Below are 12542 nucleotides of genomic sequence, written 5' to 3'. Positions count from 1 at the left end.
GAAAGGTACTCATCAGCAACTGTAGACACAGGCTGCTGCTGATGGAGCTGGTACTGCTCCTGCTACCCCACCCCAGCAGCCATGGCAGTGGAAGGTGAGCACAGAGGGCCCCCCGATTCAGACCTGTGAGAGGATGGACGATGGTGCAGATAGGCATCAGCCAACTGACTACATAGGATACCTCTGTAGTAGGTCAGTTTGTCCTCCCTTTCAGTGGGTGTAAAAAAGGCCCCTATTTTATGGCGGTACCGAGGGTCCAATAAGGTGGAGAGACAGAAGTCATTCCGCTGCCGAATGGTGACAAATCGGCTGTCACTATGCAAGCAAGTGAGCATGCATCGTGTCATTTGTGCAAGTGACTTGGAGGGACTCCCTGCCTCCATCTCCACTGCATACTGCCACGGTGTGTCTGGGTCCTCTGTCTCGCCTTCCTCATAACTCTCTAGCTCCTCTGGCTGTTACTGCTCCTCCTATCTTGTCAGATTACTAGAAAAATTGCCTATTTGGAGAAACCTAAACTGTGCTCCACTGTGCCTCTCCCCCTCCTCCAGTTAAGCCCCCACAGGGCTCATGTGGCCGTCAGGTGTAGGCACAACATCTCCATTGCCCGGACCAGCCATCGTTTCCAACACGTGTTGTAAGAAATTAAGTAGTGGAATGATGTTGCTCATCCTGTAATCCTGGCGACTTACTAATAATAAGGCTTCCTCAAAGGGCCTGAGAAAACGGCAGGTGTCACGTATGAGCTGCCACTGGTTGACATTGAAGTTACACAGGGGAGTACCCCTATCTGCTTGGATCATCAAGAAATCGGTGATGGCTTTTCTCTGTTCGTATAGTAGGTCCAACATATGGAGGCTGGAATTCCAACGTGTGGCAAAGTCGCAAATCAGACTATCTTAGGGGATCCTGTTCTGACGCTGCAAATCAAGGAGGGTGTGCTTTGTGGTGTACAAGTGGCTGAAGTGCATGCAAAGTTTCCTTCCCATTGTTGGAATGTCTTGCAAATGGGAGGAACACTTCAGGAACCACTTGACAACTAGATTGAACACATGTCCCATGCAGGGTGCATGGCTCAGCCTTCCCAGTCACAGCGCAGACAATATGTTCTTTCCATTTTCAGTCACCATGGTTCCCATTTCCAGTTTTCGTGGAGTAAGTCATGCACTGATTTCTTTACGAATGAATTTAGCAGTTCCTCCCCTGTGTGACTTTGTTCGCCAAAGCAAACCATGTGAAGAACAGCGTGACACTGCCGTGCCCTGCACACATGATATGCTGAAGGGGCACTGAGACTGGTCTGGGCAGTGGAGGCTGAGGACATGATGGAGGATGAGGAGGCAGAGTTGCACAGTGTCACAGGACCAATGGCCTGAGAGCGTGGAGGAGGAAGGGGCGTGACCTGTCCAAGTTGGTGTTGTGGCTGTGCAGGAACCACATTTACCCAGTGAGCCGTAAAGGACATGTATTGTCCCTGACCATGGTTACAGCTCCAGACGTCAATGCTGCCGTGCACTTTGGTACACACCGACAGGCTCAAGGACTGTCCCACCTTCTCTTCCACAAAACTGTGTAGGGCTGGTACTGCCTTCTTCGAAATGAAATGACGGCTTGGCACTCTCCACCTCGACTCAGCAAAAGCCATCAGTTCTCTGAAAGGTGCAGAGCCACCCCTTGAAAATGGAGGGACTGCAGCACCAGCAACTTAGACAGGAGCATATTCAGCTTCTGCGACGTTGGATGAGTGGGTGCATACTGATGTCTCTTGGACATGGCTTCGCCGATGGATTGTTGGCGGAATGAATGACAAAAAGTAGGATACACACAGCTCCCTTCAGCTGAGGTGGTGGAGCCTTGGCTGGCTGAAAGAGGTAGCAGCGTGCCACTGGGTGATGCAGCAGGCTGGACTACCGCATCGGTGCCAAGGTTCTCCAAGGCCACTTTATGATGCTGCATATGCTGATGCAGGGCCGTGGTGCCAACATTGGGACCCTGGCCACGCTTCCCCTTCTGCCGACATATCTTGCATGTGGCTATCTTAACCTCCTCTGTATGCTTGATGATAAACTGCCACACCGCCGAGTAGCTGTTTTTTCCCCCAACAGTCTGCACTAATTGACTGCTACTGCCGCCATCTTCAGAAACGCCTGTTCCGCTACCTCCCTGGAAGGAAGGCTGCCGCGAAGCAGGTGGTCTCCCCCGGTCACGTTTGGCTTCTTAATTTCCACTTCTGCCACCATGCTGACTGCCTCACAGCCAACCTGCAACCCTCTTCTCCTGATGTTGATGAAGCCCCTTCTGCACCCGGCTCCCAATTGCGATTGGCTTCATCAGCATCAACAAGTGTCCGCACATCACTGATGTACTCCTCAGATTCCTCAACAGTGTCTGCTTCAGGACCCTGAATGCTGGCTACACCACCTCCCACGTCACTCTCCTCATCACTACTTGCCCGCCTAGCAGAGGAAGCGGCGGATGTCTCCTACACTTCATGGCTGGGCAGTAGCTGCTGACTGTCCTCTATTAGATCATCCTCACTGAATATTGGATATGAACCCACAGCATAAGATATTTCTTTAGGGGAGGTAACAGCAAAGGACAGAGGAAATGAGAGGACAGGGACTGCACCTGGGCCATGCCAACTGAGGGTTGTGTCTGAGGAACCCAATGACTGTTGACTGGGGGTATCAGATATCACTTGTGATGAAGTGGATGACCGTGTTAACTAATCGATGACGGCAGATGGGTTGCTGGTCAAGACAAGACCGCTAGTTGATAATGGGAGCTCAGGCCTCTCTCTGCGACTCCTTGCCCCTAGTCTGCTGCGACCTCTGACTGTGCCTAATTAATTTAGGCCCCTGCATGACATACTTAGTGTGCATATGAGGGGAGTACAATACGCCTTCACAACGCTTAGTACAGTTTTTGTCTAGAACAGCAGCAGGTGTGTACTTTTGGCTGTCCTTTCACAGTATCGAGGCCCTTGAAAGATTAACAGGTACTGAATAGTACACTACTTAGATGTTTGTATGTGGTATGCACTTATGAGGGCAGAAAAATGCGCTACAGTCTGATTAAAAAAACATATTGGAGTAAAACACCAGCTGGTTATTACATTTGCCTGGACTTTCACAGTATCTAGGCCCTTAACAGATTAACAGACACAAAATAGTGCGCTACTTAGATGTAAGTATGTGGTATGCACTTATGAGGGCAGAAAAAGGTGCTACAGTATGCTTAAAAATATGTATTTTTGCACAACACCAGCACTACACAACAGAGTGGCAGCACACAGCCGCTGTGTACTAAACCCAAAATTGCACTCTCTAACAGACTATTAGGAATGGACAGCTGGGTATGTTTTATACCATCTACAGACTAGTATAACCAGCAGACCATTTGTTGTGGAACAAAGAGGGCAGAAAAATGTGCTACACTACACTTAAAAAAATGTATTGGAGTAGAACACCAGTCAGTGATGACATTTGACTGGACTTTCACAGTATCTAAGCCCTTGACAGACTAACAGCTACAAAATAGTACACTACTTAGATATAATGGAACAAATTAAGAAATGTCCAGCGCAGGTTCCAAGCAATCCGAAAAATATTTATTCAGCGGTAACACAACATGATGACAGATAGGTGACGCGTTTCAGCCACAATCTGCGGCCTTAGTCATACAACAATACGGTGCAAATTAATCTCTTTTATGGAGGAGAGGGGCGGGATTCCATCCAAAAGAATGGGTGTATCCCAGGAATTAACCCACTCCTGGGATTTAACCCACTCCTGGGTATTAACCCACTCCTCTCCTGCACAATTACATACATATAGTAAAAGCGCATAGTTCATGTGAACACATACCAACAATAAAGTAAAAATAGATAAGATTCAAAGTTACAATTCTCTTGATATGGATTACATTTCGGTGCATATGACAGGAAAATACAATTAAACCCAATATATGTTATTCGCTACATATCTTTATATTTTTTGCACAAGCAACACATATTTCTAAATTTTATTACATTTATCTAGTTTTTTATTATTTCCTGTGACAAATACCGAAAGCTAGAAAAAAAGATGTACATATGAATACTGAAATGAAATCATGCATAATAACGGTTAGCTATGTCCTGTATTAGATGTTTTTATAAGTCCATATATTTATTTTTACTATACTTTTTTAATATGGTTTTTAAAAATAAAAACCATATGGACCCACTGCCATTATTGCTCCATATATATTATTTTTACGTAATGTGTTTTATCTTATAGAAATAAATAAACACAACATTATATATATATATATATATATATATATATATTTATATATATATATATATATATATATATATATATATATATATTATTGTTGGTATGTGTTCACATGAACTATGCGCTTTTACTAAATGTATGTAATTGTGCAGGAGAGGAGTAGGTTAATTCCCAGGAGTAGGTTAAATCCCAGGAGTGGGTTAATTCCTGGGATACACCCATTGTTTTGGATGGAATCCCACCCCTCTAATCCATAAAAGAGATTCATTTGCACCGTATTGTTGTATGACTAAGGCCGCAGATTGTGACTGAAACGCGTCACCTATCTGTCATCATGTTGTGTTACCGCTGAATAAATATTTTTCACATTGCTTGGAACCTGCGCCGGACATTTCTTCATTTGTTCCTTTGTTGCTTGAGTCATGGTCCGGTCTCGTCCGAGACGAAGGAAGGGTGATCGAGTGAGCTGTGCCTCATACTTGGACTTTGTTGTACTACTTATATATAGGTATGTGGTATGCACTTATGAGGGCAGAAAAATGTGCTACAGTACGCTTAAAAAACTTATTTTAGTAAAACACCAGCCGGTGATTACTTTTCCCTGGCCTTTCACAGTATCTAGGCCCTTGAGAGTTAAACAGGTACAAAATAGTATACTACTTAGATGTAGGTATGTGGTGTGCACTTATGAGGGCAGAAAAATGTGTACAGTATGCTTAAAAATACAGATTTTTTGCACAACACCAGCAGTACACAACAGTGCTGCAGCACACAGTCGCTGTGTACTAAACCCGAAATTGCACTCTCTCACAGACCATTAGGAATGGACGGCTGGGTATGTTTTAGACCGTCTACAGACTAGTATGACCAGCTGACTATTTGTTGAGGAACAAAGAGGGCAGAAAAATGCGCTACAGTATGCTTAAAAAAACGTATTGGAGTAAAATCCCGGCTGGTGATTACTTTTGCCTGGACTTTCACAGTATCTAGGCCCTTGACAGATTAACAAATAAAAGCTACAAAATAGTACACTACTTAGATGTAGGTATGTGGTATGCACTTATGAGGGCAGAAAAATGTGCTACAGTATGCTTAAAAAAAGCATTTTAGTAAAACACCAGCCGGTGATTACTTTTGCCTGGACTGTCACAGTATCTTAGCCTTGACAGATTAATAGCTACAAAATAGTACACGACTTAGATGTAGGTATGTGGTATGCACTTATGAGGGCAGAAAAATGTGCTACAGTAGCCTTAAAAAAAACATATTTTTGCACAACAGAAGTAGTACAGTGCTGCAGCACACAAAAACTGTGTTCTAAATAGTGTTTGGCGTGAATATTCACATTTTGAATTTTTTTCGCGAATATCACAAATTCGCAAATATTGCGAATATATTCGCTATATATTCGAAATTGCGAATATTCGCTTTTTTCCGCATATGCGCATATTTGCATATGTGAATATTCGCTAATGTGCATATTCGCATATGTTAATATTTACATATGCGCATATTCGCATATGTGAATATTTGCATATTGCTTCTTTTCACTTGCGGGCCAACTAGAATGATACATATACACTTGTCAGAGGTTATCAACAACATCCCTAGCAACCAATAGTAAAGTTGCCCACCCCCTCACTGTTTTCTTCCTCGAAAATGCGAATATAACGAACATGCGAAATTCGCAAATATAGGACGAATATTCGTCTATATATTCGCAAAATATCGCATATTCGAATACGGGCAATGCCACTCATCACTAGTACTAAACTCAAAATTGCACTCTGTCAAAGACTGTTAGGAATGTACTGCTGGGTATTATACCGTCTATCGACTAGTATAACCAGCAGATGATTTAGTGTGGAACAAAGAAACAGAATTGTGGTAAAAAATGATTCCTGTCTCCTTTGCTAAGGTTTACGAAGTTGAGACAGCTTGTTGAAATGTATGAGGCAACACACAGCTCTCAATCCCTCTCTGTAATACAATGCAGTAGAGAGTGACTGGGAGGTTAATGGCTGCAGTAAAAATCCTTTTCAGTGAATAAAAGCACTGCTCTCTGTCCACCAGAACGCTGATGTGACTAGGAGGTGAAACTCTGCTGGAGAAAGCTTTTCTGTGTAACACACACACAGGCTGTCCGCCCTATCTCTCTGCAGTGTATTGAATTAAGTGACTAGCCGGAATATGGCTTCCGAATATATAGGACTGTGACATCACAGGGGTGACTGGCTGCTGATAGGATGCATCCTGCATGTGATGCAGGGTCATCCCTCCTACCATTGTTCCCGCCTTCCCAGAGTTCCTTGCCCCATGTCCTTACATGTGGATCCACCATTTTAGATGCCCTGGAGCCTGGACCGCACTAAATGGAGTTTAATGGAGTTTTCATGAAATTCTTAACAAATTCAGATTCGTCAGCTTCGATTCGCTCATCACTAATATCAGAAATTGAGATAGTACTGGGTCTAACTACTGAGACCCACTGCGTTCAAGAGTTACAGCCAGAAGAAGTGTGTGCAGCGCCCTTCACTCTCCGGCTAGCCTGCAAATACAGGGTTTCACTGTATAGACTTATGCAGAGAAAATGTTGGATTTAATTGACAACCAGGGAGTGAGGCACATGCTGCCACACATTTCTCCCAGATGTAACTTATGATTATAGCAGGTCCCAGGAGTGAGATCCAGTGGGATCTTTACCTTTGACATGTCTGGGCAACATGTCAGCAGTTGTTTTAAATGACAGTTACGCCTTAAGATTGTTTTTTGGGGCATTTAAAGTGTACCTAAGTTTTCAACAATTGAAAAAGAATGACTTGGACTTACATGATTAATATGTTAATTTTTCTAAAGACATATATTTGTTATATGCTATTTGCCCAGCCGTCACCACATCTCAATGCCATCTCTCCATGAAGTTCTCTCTTTACAGTGAGCATGAATCACTCCACCAGCACTGCTCTATGTTGCACTTCCTGTCCTAATTTTTAATATTGCCTCTGATATCTCCCACTCATAAGTATATGTGTTAGACCAGTGTTTTTCAACCACTGTGCTGCGGCACACTAGTGTGCCGTGACATAGTGTAAGGTGTGCCGTGGGAAAAACACCCACCGGGTGTTTTTGCCGCGGGACATCTCTGTGTCCCGAAAGTTGCTTTCGGGACACAGGGATGCCTCTAAGTCCCTGTGGCCCCGCGTTTACTTTAAAAACGCGGGGACCGCCGGGAGGTAGCGCACGCAGGGACGTCACTGACGCCCATAGCAACAATCGCGGAGGACCGGAGCAGCGAGGAGGACGCGCGCTGTCAACTTGGTAAGTGTCACCAGCAGCGCGTCTCCTTCGGTGTTCCGAGCACCGCTCCTCCGGTCCCGGGACCTACTGCTATAGCCAGACCAGGGGAGCGGTGCTCGGAACACCGAAGTAGGACAGTACACAGGCATACAGCCTTCAGTAATACACTGTATGGCTGAAGGCTGTATGTCTGTGGGGAAATTATACTGCACCTAATGTGGGGGGACTATACTGGAACTAATGTGGGGGAACTATACTGGACCTAATGTGGGGGACTATACTGGACCTAATGTGGGGGGACTATACTGGACCTAATGTAGGGGGACTATACTGGGCCTAATGTGAGGGAACTATACTGGGCCTAATGTGGGGGAACTATACTGAACTTAATGTGGGGAACTATACTGCACCTAATGTGGGGGGACTATACTGCACCTAATGTTGGGGAACTACACTGGACCTAATGTGGGGGGACTATACTGGGCCTAATGTGAGGGAACTATACTGGGCCTAATGTGGGGGAACTATACTGGGCCTAATGTGGGGAACTATACTGGACCTAAGGTGGGGGACTATACTGGACCTAATGTGGGGGAACTATAACCTAATGTTGGGGAACTACAACCTAATGTGGGGGTAACTATACTGCCAACCTAATGTGGGGGAAAATAAGATATATGCAAGATAAGATATATGCAGTGTGCATAGGAATTTGTTCATAGTTTTTTTTTTTTTTTAACTATAGTCCGGCCCTCCAAAGAGACAAGTGCAGTAAGTACTGAGTGACAGTGAGACAGATAAATAGATATAGTGCAGTGCGTTTTTTCCCTCTTTTTTTTTTTTTTTTGCTCTTCAACGGTGCCCCGCGGAATTTTTTTTTTCCGAGGTGTGCCCTGACCCGAAAAAGGTTGGGAAACACGGTGCTAGACTGCTTTTTCACTAGCTCAAATAGGCTTTTTATTCTGGTATTGGTTCTGTTTTTTAGGATTATTTTTAGCATGATAATCCAAAGGATAAACTACATTCTATCCAGAACACAGAAAGTGTCTTTTAGCAAGTAAAAAAGCAATGTATAGCACTGACAAATAATTGCACACCCAAGTGTATATGAATGAAGCTCACTATTCAATAAGCTATTTTACCACAAGGATAGCAAAGAAATCAGTCAGTAAGCAGGGAAGTTTCCCTTTAGAATAAATAGTTCTGCTTGTTAACACTTCTGCTATTCTGCTTTTAGACCAACATGAGTTGTGTGAAAAATTGATGTCGATTAAGTATCAATGTTTGATTGGTTGGGGTTTCGCTGCTTTGCAGAATAAACCGGCCATTCAAGTGAATATTACTGAGTTTGAAGTGCCAAACACAATCATCTACAATGTTTTTCCACATTTACAATCTCATGGCATATTGCTAAGATATGACATCACTTTATAAACAATGTGGTTCCAACCAGGGCCGGATTAAGAGCTTCATGGGCCTGGTGCTGAGAATTTTTCTGGGCCTTTTTATGAAATGTATCACTCCTATCCTTATATGGTGATCCAGACACTGATGGTGGTACGGTATAACTCCTACCCTTTATAAAACCTCCCCACATTAGGTGCAGAATAGTTACCCCACATTAGGTGCAGTATAGCTCCCCACATTAGGTGCAGTATAGTCCCTCACATTAGGTGCAGAATAGTTACCCCACATTAGGTGCAGTATAGCTCCCCACATTAGGTGCAGTATAGTTCCCCACATTAGGTGCAGAATAGTTACCCCACATTAGGTGCAGTATAGCTCCCCACATTAGGTGCAGTATAGTCCCCCACATTAGGTATAGTATAGTTCGCCCATAATTGGTTCAGTATAGCTCCCCACATTAGGTTCAGTATAGTTCACCACATTAGGTGCAGTATAGCTTCCCACATTAATTGCAGTATAGTTTCCCAACATTAAGTGCATTGTAGTTCCCCCACATTAGGTGCAGTATAGTTCCCTGCATTAGGTGCAGTATAGTTCCCCCACATTAGGTGCAGTATAGTTCCCTGCATTAGGTGCAGTATAGTTCCCCCACATTAGGTGCAGTATAGTTCCCCCACATTAGGTGGAGTATAGCTCCCCACATTAGGTGCAGTACAGCTCCTCACATTAGGTGCAGTATAGCTCCCCATATTAGGTGCAGTATAGCTCCCCACATTAGGTGCAGTATAGCTCCCCGTATTAGGTGCAGTAAAGCTCCCCACATTAGGTGCAGTATAGCTCCCCACATTAGGTGCAGTGTTGTCCCCCACATTAGGTGCAGTAAAGCTCCCCACATTAGGTGCAGTATAGTTCCCCACATTAGGTGCAGTATGGTTCCCCCACATTAGGTACAGTATAGTTCCCCCACATTAGGTGCAGTATAGTTCCCTCACATTAGGTGCAATATAGTTCCCACACATTAGGTGCAGTATAGTCCCCCACATTAGGTGCAGTATAGTCCCCCACATTAGGTGCAGTATAGGTCCCCCACATTAGGTGCAGTATAGGTCCCCCACATTAGGTGCAGTATAGGTCCCCCACAGTATAGGTGCAGTATAGGTCCCTCGCGCGAATCGCTTCATTAAACTTCATTTTACAGCGTTCCAGGCTATTGGAGACCTAAAATGGCAGATCCACGTGTGAGTACATCGGGCAGGGGATTATGGGAGGGCGGGAAACAGCGGCGGAATGAAGGTAGGCGGGATGACCCTGAATCACATGTGAGATACAGCCTATCAGCATTCATTGACCCCTGTGATGTCAAAGCCCTATATAATCGGCGGCCATCTTTCCTCTCTTCATTTCGTCTATGCACTCAGAGATAGAGGGAACGGGACTGCGTGTATCTGACTAGCTTATACCACAGCGTTACACTGCAACTGCTAGTCACATCAGCATTGGGGAAAGACAGGAGTGCAGAGCGCTTTGTTGTTACACTGAGAAGGATCATTGATAGCTAAACCTCCTATTCACGTTATTGAGCATTGCAGCAGAGAGGGGCAGATAGCTGTTAGCTGCCTCATACAGATCAACAAGCTGCCTGAACTTTATCAACCATCTTACCACCTCATTTTTCAGCGCAATTCAGATTTTTTTTTGCTCCACAAATCTTCTGCTGCTCAAAATTGTGTGACAGAGTGCAATGTAGGGTTTAATCCCTGTATTTTTTTTTTATTGTGGTGCTGCACTGTTGGGTCCTTCTGCTGTTCACAAAAACATTCTTTTTCAGCGGACTGTAGTACATTTGTCTGCCCTCAAAGTGCATACCCCATGCCTACATCAAAGCAGTCTTCTATTCTGTATCTGTAACAAGTCTAGTTACAGGGAAAGTCCTGACTCCTGGCAAAAGTAATCAGCTGCTAGTGTTTTTAAAAAATACTTATTTTTTCTGCGTATTGTTGCGCATATTATTGCCCTCATCAGTGCATACCGCATAGGTACATACAAGTATTGTACCATTTTTTACCTGTTAATCTGTCAAGTGGCTACATACTGTCAAAGTCCAAACAATAGTATTCACTGGCTGGTGTTTTCCAAAAATACAGAGTTTTTCCTGCAAATAGTTGCGCATATTACTGCCCTCATCAGTGCATACCGCATAGGTACATCCAAGTATTGTACCATTTAGTACCTGTTAATCTGTCAAGGTACTCCATACTGTCAAGGTCCAAACAATAGTATTCACCGGCTGATGTTTTCCAAAAATTCAGAGTTTTTTCTGCGCATAGTTGCACATATTAATGCCCTCATCAGTGTGTACCGCATAGGTACATCCAAGTATTGTACCATTTAATACCTGTTAATCTGTCAAGGTGCTCCATACTGTCAAAGTCCAAACAATAGTATTCACCGGCTGGTGTTTTCCAAAAATACAGAATTTTTTCTGCGTATAGTTGCGCATATTACTGCCCTTCTCAGTGCATACCGCATAGGTACATACAATATTCTTGATTTTCAGAAAGACAGGGGATGAAAAAAAATATTGCATAGTAAGTAAATAAAATACTTAAGGTATTGTAGTATCCCCCTATTAGTAAAGTATTTAGTGACCTCCCAAATATAATATGTAAACAGAAAAGACAGGAGTCACTTATAAATTTTATAAGAAAATATACACAATTTTATTGATAATCACATTACATAAAAAAATAGGAAAATATCTACCCAGGAGGGGACAAGAATAAAACAAGGATGTAACTCCGGTATCCATTAGAAAGTGCCTAGTGCATAATACACTAGAGGACTAATGAGCAGCATATACATAACAAGAAGCACATGTAAACAAAATCTCTGGTGCAAAATAGTGCAAACAGATGAAGTTAAGAGTATATACTTAGCCATGCATGATAATAAAGAAGGCACAGGACACCGGAGCGACACCACCCCAACGCGGTGTTTTGGCAAACCTTTGTCGAGGGGTGGTGTCTTTCCAACAGGATATACTATTTATATCCCCACAGACCAATCACCAGTAGCCATGTCATGGTACATAATTAGAAGCATTGTTTTTACCTGAGTGCAGCGTTCTAGTGGCGCACATGCCGTCATCCCCCAGCGCCATCGACTTCCGGGTACTGCGTCAGAGACCCGGTCAGCTGACCGGATCACATGACGCTGCATACCCGTAGTCACGTGAGCCGAGTGACGGCGCCTGCGCACTACACTGAACTCAGTACTTCGCAGTGCGAAGTTTGTATTATCCCGGAGCCGGCTCCTGTAGCGCATGCGCAGTAGAAACATAATAAAATAGAATGCCTGTAAAGAACAAAATGTGGAAGTGGTGGTGACAAAGTGAAGTGCAAGATGTGAAATGGAGTGATAAGAAGGTGAAGAGTGTGGAGAAGGTGATCAATGTGAGTAGGAAAGTCAGTGAATGGAGATGAATGTGATAGTGGTGAAGAATGAGTAAAATATAGATATGACAACTCCAAATATGGAGTTGTAGTATAAAATGAAATA

This window comes from Hyla sarda, chromosome 1, assembly GCF_029499605.1.
Source record: "Hyla sarda isolate aHylSar1 chromosome 1, aHylSar1.hap1, whole genome shotgun sequence".
Classification (NCBI taxonomy): Eukaryota; Metazoa; Chordata; class Amphibia; order Anura; family Hylidae; genus Hyla; species Hyla sarda.
The sequence above is the reverse complement of the archived record's forward strand: the minus strand, read 5'-3'. Positions refer to the sequence as shown.